The sequence below is a fragment of the Myotis myotis genome, unplaced genomic scaffold (assembly GCF_014108235.1).
Source record: "Myotis myotis isolate mMyoMyo1 unplaced genomic scaffold, mMyoMyo1.p scaffold_m19_p_9, whole genome shotgun sequence".
In the NCBI taxonomy this organism is placed as follows: domain Eukaryota; kingdom Metazoa; phylum Chordata; class Mammalia; order Chiroptera; family Vespertilionidae; genus Myotis; species Myotis myotis.
Window position 1 is genome coordinate 7,910,741 of NW_023416401.1, and position 14,247 is coordinate 7,924,987.

Below are 14,247 nucleotides of genomic sequence, written 5' to 3' on the forward strand. Positions count from 1 at the left end.
CCTCTTCTTACAATCCAATTGCCCATAGCTGTTGCCTGAGCTCTCTGTTCATGCTGAGGTTGAAGCCGCATGGTGGCTGGTACCATGGATCTGTCTCTGGCCCAATGGCGTAAGCTGGGCCCTCTCTAGAGAAGAAACCTGAGTTCCCTATGATCAATGCCAGAGCCCCGCCAGCAGGCAAGGGGATCCCAAGGCAGTTGCTGGGCATGGAGGCCAGAGGGACATAGGCTATCAAGGAGACAAAACTGAACCTCACATCACCCTACTTGGCCCAGAGATGGCTGGTAGTCAACGACGGGTAAGACTCCACAGGGTGGGGCAACCTAAGACAGGCACAGTCGGGGGCCAGTAGGAGGAAACTTGGGGTGCAACAAAGGTGGGGCACAGACCCCCCTCCCCAATGGTGCAGGGGCTTGAACACTCGGCCCTTCTGAGGAAGGTCTCCTGTCCCCATGGCTGCTTCCTGCTTCCCATGCCCAGCTCAGATCAGGACCCAGGTAAAGACAGAGACTGGCTGACAGCAGCTGCCCTCTCACTGCAACAGGACTTGTTTCCCATTTCTACCTGGGACCACAGGGAAAGGGGAAGCTGAAGGAAAGGGCTGTGTCAGGATGCTGCCTTCTTCCCTTTCTTCTCCCTCTTTTTTCTAAACACTTCCATGCCTTGTAGTTCTTTTGCTTTCTCTTCTTTTTCTACTACCCTCCATTTTCCATATCAGCTGGATCCAGAGGGCACAGCTTACTCCTCCTCGGACATCGACACCACCATCAACCACGGCCCTGATGGACCCTTTGATGCAGCCCTTCAACTTGCTGACGCTTCGGGAAGCCTGTCGCCAGTGACGCCGCCCGCTAGTCAGACCAACAAAGACAACCAAACCAACAACTTGAGGACAGCTGAAATCCCTTGACTGAAGAGGCTGGCAACCTTCTACAGGAATGGGGCTCCTTCTGCGCTCCATCCACTATGCTTATAGCTATGCTCACTATCATTGCTTGCCACTCTTCTTCCCAGACTTAAATGGCCCAATCTGAGAGGTGGCCACTGATTTGCATGCGCTATCATTTAAAAAATAAAAAAGGGGGAATTTGCCGGGAGCCGGTCCATCTTTGCTGCTTGACACAGTTGCTGCAGGAAAGAAACATCTGCACAGCATATGTTTCAAGGGACCTGGCGTATATAGCATACTGTTCTTAATATGTTTGCTCCCCTTAGTGCTGTGTGTTTTAACCAAGGTCACCTCTCCAAGAAAGGTTGTTTCCCCAGGTAGGAATTTTTCCCTGAAGTCAGGGAGGGGATGCCTCTCCTAGAAAGGTTGTTTCCCCAGGTAGGAATTTTTCCCTGAAGTCAGGGAGGGGATGAAACTCCTTAACTAAGTGCCAGGCGGGTAGTTAATCACTACAAACAATCATGCTTAAGCTACATAATCTTTACTCCCTGGAATGGAGATAAGAAACGCCCTAACCTTTGTAATAGAAATTGACAGGATTAAAATCAACTGGTATAAATACGGATGTAACAAAACAATAAACAGCAGAACCTCTCTGGAGAACCAGACCAGAACTTGGCTGGAGATCCTGGCTGGAGATCCTGGCTAGGCTGCTGATCAACTGAACACTGTCTCCGTGTCCTTCCTTCTTCGCCGACTCCATCCACACCTTTGGGGAACCCCTGGACCTGCTGGGGCTGGACCCCGGCACCTGTCCTGGCACCGACCAATCAGGAAAAACCAGGAACCTGAAAGAGCTCACCTAGAATGCTGATGAATATTCTATTAAGACCCTCCCCTAAAATTTCCACCTGCAAGAAAGACATAAATACTCTCAGGACAAAGGACCCAGTGTGCATGCTCTCTCCAAGGCAATTCCCCCCAATCTCTAAGGGGCTCCATGAGACTTGCAACCAAAGGAGCAATGGGCAGTGGCAGCTCATCCAGGGCCAACCCCCTGAACCTGTCTCCAAGGCACCCTTTTCTCTGTGTAGCCCTTCCCTCTGGATGTCCCCATCTCCCATCCCCTTTTCCTTAAATAAATTCAATTTTCTTTAATCACCATCTGAGATGGCTATTTCGCCTGCCCTCCCACCACCGACTTGAACCTTTCAAGCCGAGTGCTGACTCAGCCGCACTCAGCTTCTGTTCCAGGATAGTAGGACAATGAGCTGATCAGTCCCACCTGTAGCTGAGGTTCAGCTTCCTAGAGCTGGCGCCTCATCAACTCAGAACATCGTTGAGTGTATCAAGCAAGTATAATCCAATCATGTCCCAACCACCTATAAACCATAGGCAAGCTCCCTTTATCAAAGGTAGAAAGGTTAATTTCTTTCATAACAGTGGTTCTCAACCTGTGGGTCGCGACCCCTTTGGCGGTCGAACGACCATTTCACAGGGATCGCCTAAGACCATCCTGCATATCATGTATTTACATTATGATTCACAACAGTAGCAACATTACAGTTATGGAGTAGCAACGAAAATAATTTTATGGTTGGGTCACAACATGAGGAACTGTATTTAAAGGGCCAGAAGGTTGAGAACCACTGTTTTATACGAACAGAAACTGTTCAATCTGAGGTGTTGTCATTTCTCAGAATTTCTCATTCACTGCTGTCACTCATGGATGGACGTGGGGAGGTTTCCTGACTGAGAAGCAACCCAGGAGGCTTCTCATTAAACAGGAGGAGCTGAAGTGTCTAGCTAGTGTCTGCCATAGGAATATATTCAACGAGTATGTATAGTTAAACAAACAAATGAACAAACTCATGAAAGAAGGAACCCAAGATTATGATGGAAATAATCTCTAAATTATTCATTGCCTTTTCTCAAATAAAACATTCACATTAAGAGAGCATTTGGATATGTTTTTTCAAATTGACCATGTTTCCTCTAAGAGCCATTATATTTGATTTCATCAAGAGAATTGTGTACATTCATATCTAAATAAAACACAAATATGTATTTTTCTTTCTTTGAAGTACAAAAGGAAAACTCAACTTGGAAATATTAAAATATAAACATCTCTGGAGAATTACGTGCTGATATTACAGCCAGGGACATAGACATATTCTTTGGGACATTTAGATTCATCTGTGCATAAAAGACACAAAGCTACAGTCAGCTTTAGACTTTAAAAAGATGAATTTTATTTAAAGTCGGTCTGAGGCATTTCTTCACATATAAATCCCTTTTGCGTGAGTCTATAACTTTATCCAGGTAAAACTAAAATAGACAACTACTGAAGAGCTACTGCCTCTCAGCTAACATACAACATGGTCTGTCCAGTAGATTTTTCTGAAAGATGAGAAATGTTTAGGTAGGAGGAACTTGAGTTACTACAAAGCAAACAAACAAACAGAAACACAGCATTTCTTATTATTTGCTCTGAAACAAAATTATCTGTAGAAGATACAAGCTCTCCCAATTCTATTAAGATTAGATATGTAACATGACCTTAAGTCAATTTTCTGAAAATATTAAATTGTTCTTCAATACTTTTTAACCTACTATTACATGCTTTTTGATTTTATTTTCAAAATGTAGAGCACTTTTTACATTATGTTTCAGAAACATGAAGATGATACTCTTAGATTCTGTCAGTTTCACATAGTTTTCCAGTGGACGGAGTGATGGATTAAACAGCTTTGGGAAAATAATGGGGGCTATCATTTTCTGTGTGGAAGAGCAACATATGAAATAAAACAAGAAGATTTTAATGTTGGCGTTACTGAGAGTATTCAGATTGCCTCATGTTAGTGGGCTTTTAATTAGATTAAACTAAAATGGATTCAGGGGAGATAAACTGTATTAGATTTAGTTTGGTTTCTAAAGCAGCTATATCTTAAAATAATACTCTCAGGCAGTTGCTCTATTATTATCTGGCAACACCTGCTCTATACTTCTTGTCTAATTCAAGTCCATTTAGTTTAGTTTTATTTATCATTTAAGTTAAGCATGTTTTTTAATAAAATGTATGCCCAGTTTTCTCACTTGCCTTTTTTTCTGAATCTAACCTACATTTCCTAATAGTTCCACACCACAACTGCTGAAACAATGAGAGGTTTTCTTTCTTTCTTTTTTTTTAATATTTTATTGATTTTTCACAGAGAGGAAGGGAGAGGGATAGAGAGTTAGAAACATCGATGATAGAGAAACATCGATCAGCTGCCTCCTGCACATCCCCCAGTGGGGATGTGCCCGCAACCAAGGCACATGCCCTTGACCGGAATTAATACAGCTTGTTGAGCTGTCAGTTTTTGCTCCCTTCACAAACTGTACCTCCTCTGATGTGCTGGTTAGGCTCTTGGGGAGAAATACATAGTTATGAGGGACAGAATCTCCCAAGTAGATTTACACCAGGAAAAACTGAAAAGTCAGGGAAATGTGTTTTTTTTAAATCTCCTTCTTAGCGCTCCTTTCTCAGGACTTACGCCCGTGTTTCCGTTTTCCTCTCACAGTTCTGACGTCCACTTGGTGAGTTAGTCCATCTCCTAGCTTCTGGTCTAGAACTTATTTCTGCCTGAAAAGTAATCCCATTGAGAGCGTAAACCACCTAAAGGCAAAGCTTAATCTGAATTCTTCTTAAAAAATGTTTTAAAATTGATTTTTTTTTAGAGAGAAGAGGAAGGGAGGAGAGAGAAATTGATCAGAGAGAAACATAGATCTGGGTGCTGAGCTGGCAACTGGGGCATGTGCCCCGACTAGGAAAAGAACCCTAGACCAGTATGTGCATGACACTCAACCAACTGAGCTACACCGGCCAGGGCACATTCTTATTTGTGTCACTTCCCTCCTATGGCCCTAAACATAGGGACCAATGTGGCCAAACGACCAACAGGCCAGGCTTGGGTTCCAACCTGCGGGTTCCACTTCCTCCCGGAGGCACTGGAGTACATCACCCAGACTCTCTAAGCCTCAGTATTCTTTTGGGTAAAATGGAGGTCATTTATACAATCCGCTGACCTTATCCATCGCCCAACCTCTGCCCTCCTTTTCTTCCGTAGTTTAGATTCCATGGGTCCTCTTTTTAGTTACTCCCTTGCAAAACCTCTTAACTCACTCCACCCTTTCGTCTGTGGCAAAGACCAAACAGAATAAAACTCAACTTTCTGCCTAACTTAGCCCAGCAACCAAGCAACCAAGCACAGAGAGAAAAACACACACAATTATCGTGGCTAGTTTCACATTAACTTCATGACAACAAATCTCAAATGGTCGGACCACACTGCTTGGCAACCATGACTTCACATATATTGTGATCTCTTTTCTACAATCTGAAATAACGATTTCTCATCTTTTTCCCTGTCTTCAAATCCTCCAAGACTTTGCTCTCTGACAATGACCAATTTTTTGTTGTTAATACTTACCCGAGGATATTTTTCCATTGATTTTTAGAGAGAGTGCTAGGGAGGGGGAGAGAAACATTATATGTGAAAGAGACACACTGACTGCTTGCCTCCTGCATGCACCCTGATGGAGGCGGGGAATTGTGCCTGCAACCGAGGTACATGCCCTTGCCTAGAATTGAACCTGGGACCCTTAAGTTCAAGGGCTAACACTCTGTCTACTGAGCCAGACTTGCTAGGGCTGATGACCATTTTTCATATTTCCTATCATCCCGGCTCCAAATTGCCTGACATAACTGCATCCGCACCCACTCTCTCTGCCTTTGCTCATCTTACCAAGACTGACACATCCTTTCTTTCCAGTGAATGCTGGACACCACATCTCTTGGTTTTCCCCACAATTCTTGCATCTCTTAAATGGGCAGTGTCCGAGATTCAGCCATTTCATTCCTAACTATATTCTCTCTCTGGGTGTCCCTGATCTGACAGTGAGTCCTAAATTTCCATCTCCCAGAATGGCCTGTGACCAGACCTCTAGTCTCACATACCAAGATGTCTACATTGTTGGCATTCCTCATTGTATTTCTAGTAGTTTTCTTAAGTTAAAAATATAAAAAAATAATGTATTTTTCCCATTAAACCATTCTTTTCTCCACTCATCCTCATCTCATTAAACTATCCTCAATCCAGTCAGCTATTTTTTTATAGCAAAAAAAATCTAATATGTAGTGTTGATTCTTCTCCCTTCCCTTTATAACCAACCCTTTAGCCAATCTGATTGGCTCTACATCCAACACATACCATGCTTGATTCCACTATTTTATTCATCTGCTCTGACTCCTGGATCCAGCTAAAATGATCTTATACAGAAGACTCCATTGTCTCCTAATTGGTCTTCCTGTTTGCCCTTTGTCCATTCCCAATAATTTCCCTCACACCAACTTGATCTTTTTAAAAGGTGAGGGACCAATCCTTTTTAAAAAACCCTTTTCATCATCCGCCGAAACCGGTTTGGCTCAGTGGATAGAGCGTCGGCCTGCGGACTGAATGGTCCCAGGTTCGATTCTGGTCAAGGGCATGTACCTGGGTTGCAGGCACATCCCTAGTAGGAGATGTGCAGGAGGCAGCTGATCGATGTTTCTCTCTCATCGATGTTTCTAACTCTCTCTCTCTCTCTCTCCCTTCCTCTCTGTAAAAAATCAATAAAATATATTTAAAAAACAAACAAAACCCTTTTCATCATCCACAGAATGAATCCCAATTTGTGCCACGTTCCCTAAAGCCCCACATGATCTGATCCTGACCCAGCATTCGGTAACCCATTCACATTGCTCTTACTTCAGGTTCACAATCATGTACACAGTTTCCTTCTCAAGCCTTTTGCACTACTCGTTAGCGTTACTTGAAATGATTCCCCTGAGTGTGCCCAAGCCTGGCCCCTTTTCATATTTCTGTCTCAGCTCAAGTGTCCTCTCCTTAAAAGGCCTTTCCCTGACAATGTGATTTCAACTAGGTTCTTCTCTAGCACTTGACTTAATCCTCTTGAGAGAATTTACCATTTTATTGTGTTAGTTGTTAATTTCTTTGTTTGCTTCTCAGTCTACTCTCTGTCCTTGACTGTAAGTAAGCTTCTGGAAAGAAGGACATTGGATCACCATCATGCAGCTTTCTCAGCAATAAGCACAGCTCAAGGTTGGTCTTCCAGCAATTAGTGTAATAAAGAATACTTATAAGGTTGTTATAAGCATTAAATGAAATACTGATTTAATTGCTTCTCACATTTGCTAGACACAAAATACCTAATGAAAAAGTTAGCTATTGCCATTATCATTATTATTATTATTATTATTATTATTAAGTGCTCCTTAAATATGTGTCAAGAATGTTAATTGAAATAACTTATGCTAATGTCTTAATCTTTCAGATGAAGAAGTAATTGTATTTTTAACAGTTGTTTTCAAATGTAAGCAACATTTTAAGCTACATTAGTGAATTGCATTTTCTGCCTTTAGGCAAATGTTTCCACGTCTTTGAAAACAAATCACATGGTTCGTAACTGCTTTCACTTATTGGCAGAGCTAAACCTATTCATGTCTTCTAACTAATAAAGCATCCCAACTATAAGGGAAACTCCCGTGAACTAAATTAAAATCAGGGACATTATAACTAGACCTAAGTTCATTTAATTTAGGCCCATTATTCAACTTCCTACTTTTCAAAAATGTATGACTTGAGGGAAATCTCATTAACCTTCATGGAAAGGCTACAGTGAGCTTTGCCTTCGGAACCAACCAGAAATGGAGCCATTGGAAATGTGTGTGGTGAAGTACAAACTACAGGGCGATATTTAAAACGGGTCTCAGACTCAAAAGAGAAGGTATTCTATGACATCTTTCATTCTCTTCGTCACAATTCTTTACGCAGACATACTAATAGGCTGTGACTATAATAAATTTGCAAGGGCAAAATACAATAACCTCAAAACACAAAAGAGCAAAAACTGAGGTATTTAAGTATTTGATATATGAAAATGAGAACAGTCCAGAAAGTGTTTCTCTAATCGTATTTTCATTAGGAAAAGTTCACATTGACATGGAGAGTTATTCAGGCCTCTCATTTACGCAGGTGCTGTACTATACAGCACAGGTAACTCTCAGGTCCCTCGTCTACAGCTATGCACTTCAAAGACTATAACTATATTCACTTCTAGCTTTCCATTCATTTAATTTATTCTCCCCTCTCGCTCTTTTTTAACTTAACTCTATTTGTATATCTGTTTTAAATTAATTCAGGTGAGAATATCCGATTTGGGGAGGGGAGCTTGCTCAATTCATGGACCACTTTGTTCTTGTTTGGAATATATATGATGGACTTAAGTAAGTTTGAAAAAAATATTAAAGATAGTATTTAGGGTAAAAGTCTTCTGTAGAAAGAAATAATGTGGGTATGGCATAATTAAGTTAAGTACTTCTCACAGACTTTGGTGTCTCTAATAGGGGACTTCATTGCTTGGGAAAGTACCATGAGACTTTAGGAAGAACCCCTCTAAGAATATGCATGATAGTGTGACACAAATATTTTGAATTTCCAGAGTACTCTCTTATTCAACTTATTTATGAAATGTATTTGGTATGATGCATTTATATTATTTAAAAATTTATTATCCAACTTTTTCTTGCTATCCTAAGATCCTTCCCATTCATAGTTTATCCTTATCCATTCATTGTGTTTTCACTGGAAAAAAAAAGTTGGGAACTGTTGACTTATTGCGACTTTCAAAAACAAAATCAAAAGATCACTTTAGGTGAGGAGCTTAGTCTAAATTGTGATGCGATCTGAAACTGAGGCTAATCACCTAGATCATGTTTTCAGAGTTACTCGGGGACAATCCCATGCATGCAGTTCTGGTTGCTTGTTAGTAACTATGACAATTGGCTTTAGTAGATTTAAAAAAAAATCTAAATGGGAGATGTTGGAACAAAAGTATTCTGAAAGCACTATCACTAATGGGAAGTGAGGTGTTTCTTCCTAGCCAATTAGAGCATCTGCCTATGTTTTGACCACTGTGATTCATTGCATCCTTCATTTCCCTGTGGGAGTGAAGATCTAAAATGTTAAAAGTGTTTAATTTCTCTAGTAAGATCAAATGAGCAGGCATTAAAATTGTTGCCCATGACTTTGTTTCCTCGCTCTTTTGTAAAGTCAGTCAGAATGCAGAAAGAATGGTGTGGCTGCCAGGACCAGGAGAACGGGAGGGGATGGGCTCAACAGTGAAGGACAGGAAATTTTAGTTTGAGAAGATACAAAGTTCTGGAGATGGGTAGTGCTGATTGCCACAAAACAATGTGAATATACTCATGTCACTGGACTGTACATTTAAAAATGGTCAAAATGGTAACTTTTACATACATGTTATTTTATCACAATAAAAGTTATCAATTTTTATAAATGTAAGTAGAAAGGGATATATATTAAGATGGCTCTATCCTAATTACAGACTAAATACAGTTTTATTTTTGAGGGAGTCTCATGAATTATTACATGTAGTCTGGATTTTAATATAATATAAAAATGTATATTCAGTTTATCCTAGAATTCTAGACAAAACCAGAAGACTCCATTGTAAGAACCATCAGAAAACATTGCCTTCCTTATAATTATGTTCCTATTTTTGCACCCTCCCAAAAACTGTTTCAGTCATAATTTCCTGGGTATTAGCTATGCTCAAGGAACAGTCACATAATGGATCAATGAAGGGATCAATAAAATAAACATCAGAGATCTACATCTCCTTGAACTGAATTGATGGATAACTGCTCCAGACACCATGTTCAAACAGAAATCTCTGTGTATTTTGATTGAGGACAAATACCAGCATTTGTGAGCATAAACATTATCGTATTTAAATTGTCCATCAGTAAGCAAATGCCAGTTTCTGAGTTATTGTTAAATGGAACCAATCATCTCGGGTCTCCCAGGTGTCTTCTTTATCTGCACTAAATCCATTTCAGAAACTCACTATATTTGTGACGGGAGGGCTCTGAGCTCTGGTTCCAAAAACCTCAGTCCCAAAGTGTGTTTTATAAAGGATTTAGGATGATTCAGAAAGAAATCAAATTATGGTTTTTCCCCCAGAGCTATCTGAGGCCCATGCCTCTGAATAAGATAAAACAGGAAGATGGTCATTTACAGGAAGGTTCCAGAACACCTGTGTGCAGAAATGTTTTCAGGGGGGTTATATGCAGCAGGGAGCAATGTGAATTCTGTGCCCTCTGCACAGTCAAGAGAAGACAACCCAAATTTCAGACAGGAAACCACAGAGGGCCTGCAAATTAACATCTTAACTCACATCGCCTCCTTGTTTTCCCTTCCTCCCTTTTCTCCTTCTCTTCATTTTCACACTTTTGCTCTCAGTACCTAACAAGTGGTATCCCAGATGGAGTCAAATGCAAATGACCCACTCAGCTGTTCACCTGGCTATCACTTCTGTTGAAAAGGGAAGTACCACTCGCCCAAGGACAGGAGAGAGAGGCCTCAGCGCTAAATCCACCCTGTCACACCCCATCTTCAGAAGCATGCCCTCCGAGGTTAGTTACCCCGGGATACAACATTTAGATTCCCTCTGAAATGTTAAAAATGTATATACTAGTATATGCTAAAACATCTGGGGCCAAGATGACCAGTTTGGTGTCTGGAGTTGGAATAGCTGTTTTAGTTCTCCCTTTGGGTAGTGCCTGGTTAAAGGGAATTGTATGGTCACTAAACTAATTTTCAAGTTATTTAAGCATGCCAAGTCCTGCTGACACACAGGGGAGTGAGATGCGTTGAGTCGCAGGAAGAAACCCGCCACAAAATCTACTGCTGCAGAGAAGGCGGCACACACTCCATATAATTGTCGTAAAAGAGCTTCCAGAAATGCAACACGATGACTTCCACACAGATGTTTCTGATTCTCAAGGATAAGGGTTTCAACACTAGAGAGGTGTGTGTGACATAAGGAGAGGAATCCAGTATTCTGCGCTTAAAAAATCTATACCTGTGTGATAATCCATGCCCAGTGGGGTGTGTGTGTGTGTGTGTGTGTGTGTGTGTGTGTGTGTGTGTGTGTTCTTGTTGTTGTTTAAATTTGGGTTTAATATTTTCATTCCTTACAATCACCCTATAGTGTTCAGTTGATAAATGTCTGAGTGTGTCAGTGAAGATCGGTATATTTTAGCTAATATGCTTGTTCCATTTTCTCTAATTCTGTAAAGATAAAATGATTGAGAAGCTAAAAGGTGGAAATACAGTTACTGGTGTTTGGAGCCACGAGAGATTTCAGAGGTGACCTCTCCAACTCTCTCATTTTATCAATGAGGATATAATGTCAACTTTGAAGGGTTGGAATAGGTTAAGTATGAATAGATAAAACATAAATTTTCTCACATGTTTTCCTACTAAACTGTGAGCTCCATAGAGGCAAAGCCTATTCATGGTTTTAGCATTAGACATATGCAGATACAGATATAGATAGATATAGTGTATATGTATATATATTACCTACGATTATATATAACAGTGTGAGAGAGAATCATTGATAGGCTGCTTCCTGCATGCCCCACACTGGGGATCGAGCCCACAACCTGGGCATATGACCTGACAGGGATTTGAACTGTGACCTCCTAGTTCATAAGCTGACATTCAACCACTGAGCTATGCCAGCCGGGCCATAAAAATTTTTCTTAATAAAACAATCACATTTTAAAGTCTATACTGTAAAACATTATTTTTTTCTTATAAAAATATTTGTTGTTGTAAGCAAAATTTTAGTGCAAAAAATAACCATCTTATATTATCTAAACTAGTATCTATAGTTCAAGTCCTTCCTTCAAAACCAAGTTTGTGTTCACATTTACCCTGCAGAAAGGGATCTAGTTTTACCTGTGGTTACAGCTTTATAAGGTACCCACTACACTTCCTTTTCAAGAACAAGAGCACCAAAATTTCCTTTGGTTATTTTTCCTAAATGCATAAGGTACTCTCTGTTCACATACCCTGGATCATAATTTCTTGGTTCAACTGGCTTATAGGTGGCCATAATAGTAGCAAGCAACTATAAATGTGACTTTTCAGTTCTAGCCATCTGTGTGCAAAAATATTATCACCACCAAATTTCCTCATTGCTTATCTATAAAATGGTCAATTATGTTTTATAACTGCAATTTTTAAAAATATACTTTTATTGATTTTAGAGAGGAAGGGAGAGGGAGAGAGAGAGAAACATCAATGATGAGAGAGAATCATTGATCGGCTGCCTCCTGCATGTCCCCTAATGGGGATTGAGTTCGCAACCTGGGCTTGTGTCCTTGACTGAAATCAAACCTGGGACCCTTAAGTCCACAGGATGATGCTCTATACCAGCGGTTCTCAACCTGTGGGTCGCAACCCCTTTGGCGGTTGAACGAACCTTTCACAGGGGTCGCCTAAGACCATCCTGCATATCAGATATTTACATTACGATTCATAACAGTAGCAACATTACAGTTATGAAGTAGCAACGAAAATAATTTTATGGTGGGGGGTTACCACAACATGAGGAACTGTATTTAAAGGGCCAGAAGGTTGAAAACCACTGCTCTATACACTGAGCCAAACTGGCTAGGGCATATAACTGCAAATTTGATATAGATTTACCATATAAATATAACCACAGATTTTAAAATTGGTCTGTTCCTTCTATATAACATAAAAATCCGAAGTGAAAAGAATAACCTAAAAGTCATAATTCTATTAGTCTAAAAGAATACAATACTCATTCAACAATGTTTCTTTTTAAATAAATCATGTTCCTTGAAATGGTATTAGTCAAGAGTATATATTAGTACATTTGAGAACTGTTGTTTCAAACAAAAGATGACTATCAAAATAGAATGTTGTTTTTATCTTTCTCTGCATCAAGATATTGGGAATGATAAAAGAGTGTTTAGATCATCCAGTTTCTTTTCTCTAGGCAACAATCCAAGAAAATAATTTATAATTCCTCAAAAGCTAGGAAATAAGATCACAGAGGGCGCGAGAGGAAAGGAAGAGGCATTCCAGCATCTGGCCAACTGTATTCACTCTGCAAAGCTCCAAGCAAGTTACATTTCCTAGCAGTGCAATGTTCCCAGGTAATTACAAGAGGATGGAAGCAGGAGTGTTTCCATCACATATTATAGAAGAGTATGGGCTGTGATATTTGTGTGTGTGTGTGTGTGTGTGTGTGTGTGTGTGTGTGTGTGTGTAGGTAGGTAGGTAGATGACAGATAGGAAAAAGTCAGTTTTACAATCTAGGAATTCCCTGTTCAGGAAAGTAATAAATCCATATTTAAATACAGTCATCATCCAGGGTCACTCAATAATGCCTCATTCACATTTCATAACAAGATATTCACCCATAGTTGAATAGATTTTTAAGGGATACAAGCACACATATTAAATAGCTTTATATCAATTTCTATGTTGTGTCCTCGAAGAAAGATATGAGGTGGATTAAAATGCTAATAAAAAGGAGTCATTCAAAAAAGAGGAATTACAATATGCTTTCCAAATTTCATTCAATAACAACCTATAATAATTGTAGAAATCTTTTTGACTTTACTTTGGCAATCTCTTAATCTGAGTGGTGCATCTGTAAAACATTTATTGTTGCTGCAAACGATGTCTTTGTTAGGGTGATGTTTTTTCCTGGTTATTTTCCTTTAGCTTATTTTCTCTCCCTAAATTCATTTATTTTCATCCCTTCTAATTTTAAATTTATCTCACTACTTCTTATCCAATACGCTGCCTAAAAATATAAGAGGCTAACAATTTTAAAGACATTTCATGAGCTCCAAAAATTAAATTCATACGAGAGAGGAAAATCTGGTCAAAGTCACCAAAATATGGCTGCATCAGCGATTTTTGCAAAATATGGCAAAGATTTGTACAATGATTGAAGTAATCACTATTGACATTAAGTCGGCCTATTGTATATGTTATGCTACTATTTCCTCATGATAAACCAACAAGGAAGGCATTGCTACCCATACTACACGAATAGAGAAACTGACATTTGATGAGTTTGGAAAGTTTTCTAAGATCACATACAGATACTACAAGGGAAAGCCAGGATTAAACACGCAAGTATGAGTGTCTCGAAGACCCACAGAATTCCCCTGCTGTGTCCAGAGCTCAGAGACCAGTGAGGTCAATCCCGCTCTAAGGCCAGGGGCAGTGAACACAACCAGAGCGCACACAGCAGGTCACAACAGAGTCAAGCCTGACCGATCCTTGTTTGCTTCTCTCTTCTATAGGGTTTGGACTGATTTCCAACCCTGAGACACACTTGAAATAAGATGTTTCTAGAAAACTAAAGTTTGGCAATAGGTTCTTTTTTTCAGCTATAAC

General features: G+C 40.0%; 1 protein-coding gene across 1 annotated transcript in view; it reads right to left on the bottom strand.

Moving 5' to 3' along the window:
* The window catches only part of DCC (DCC netrin 1 receptor), a 588,022-nt gene that overhangs the window by 213,639 nt on the left and 360,136 nt on the right, over window positions 1–14,247 (bottom strand). The window lies entirely within an intron of this gene.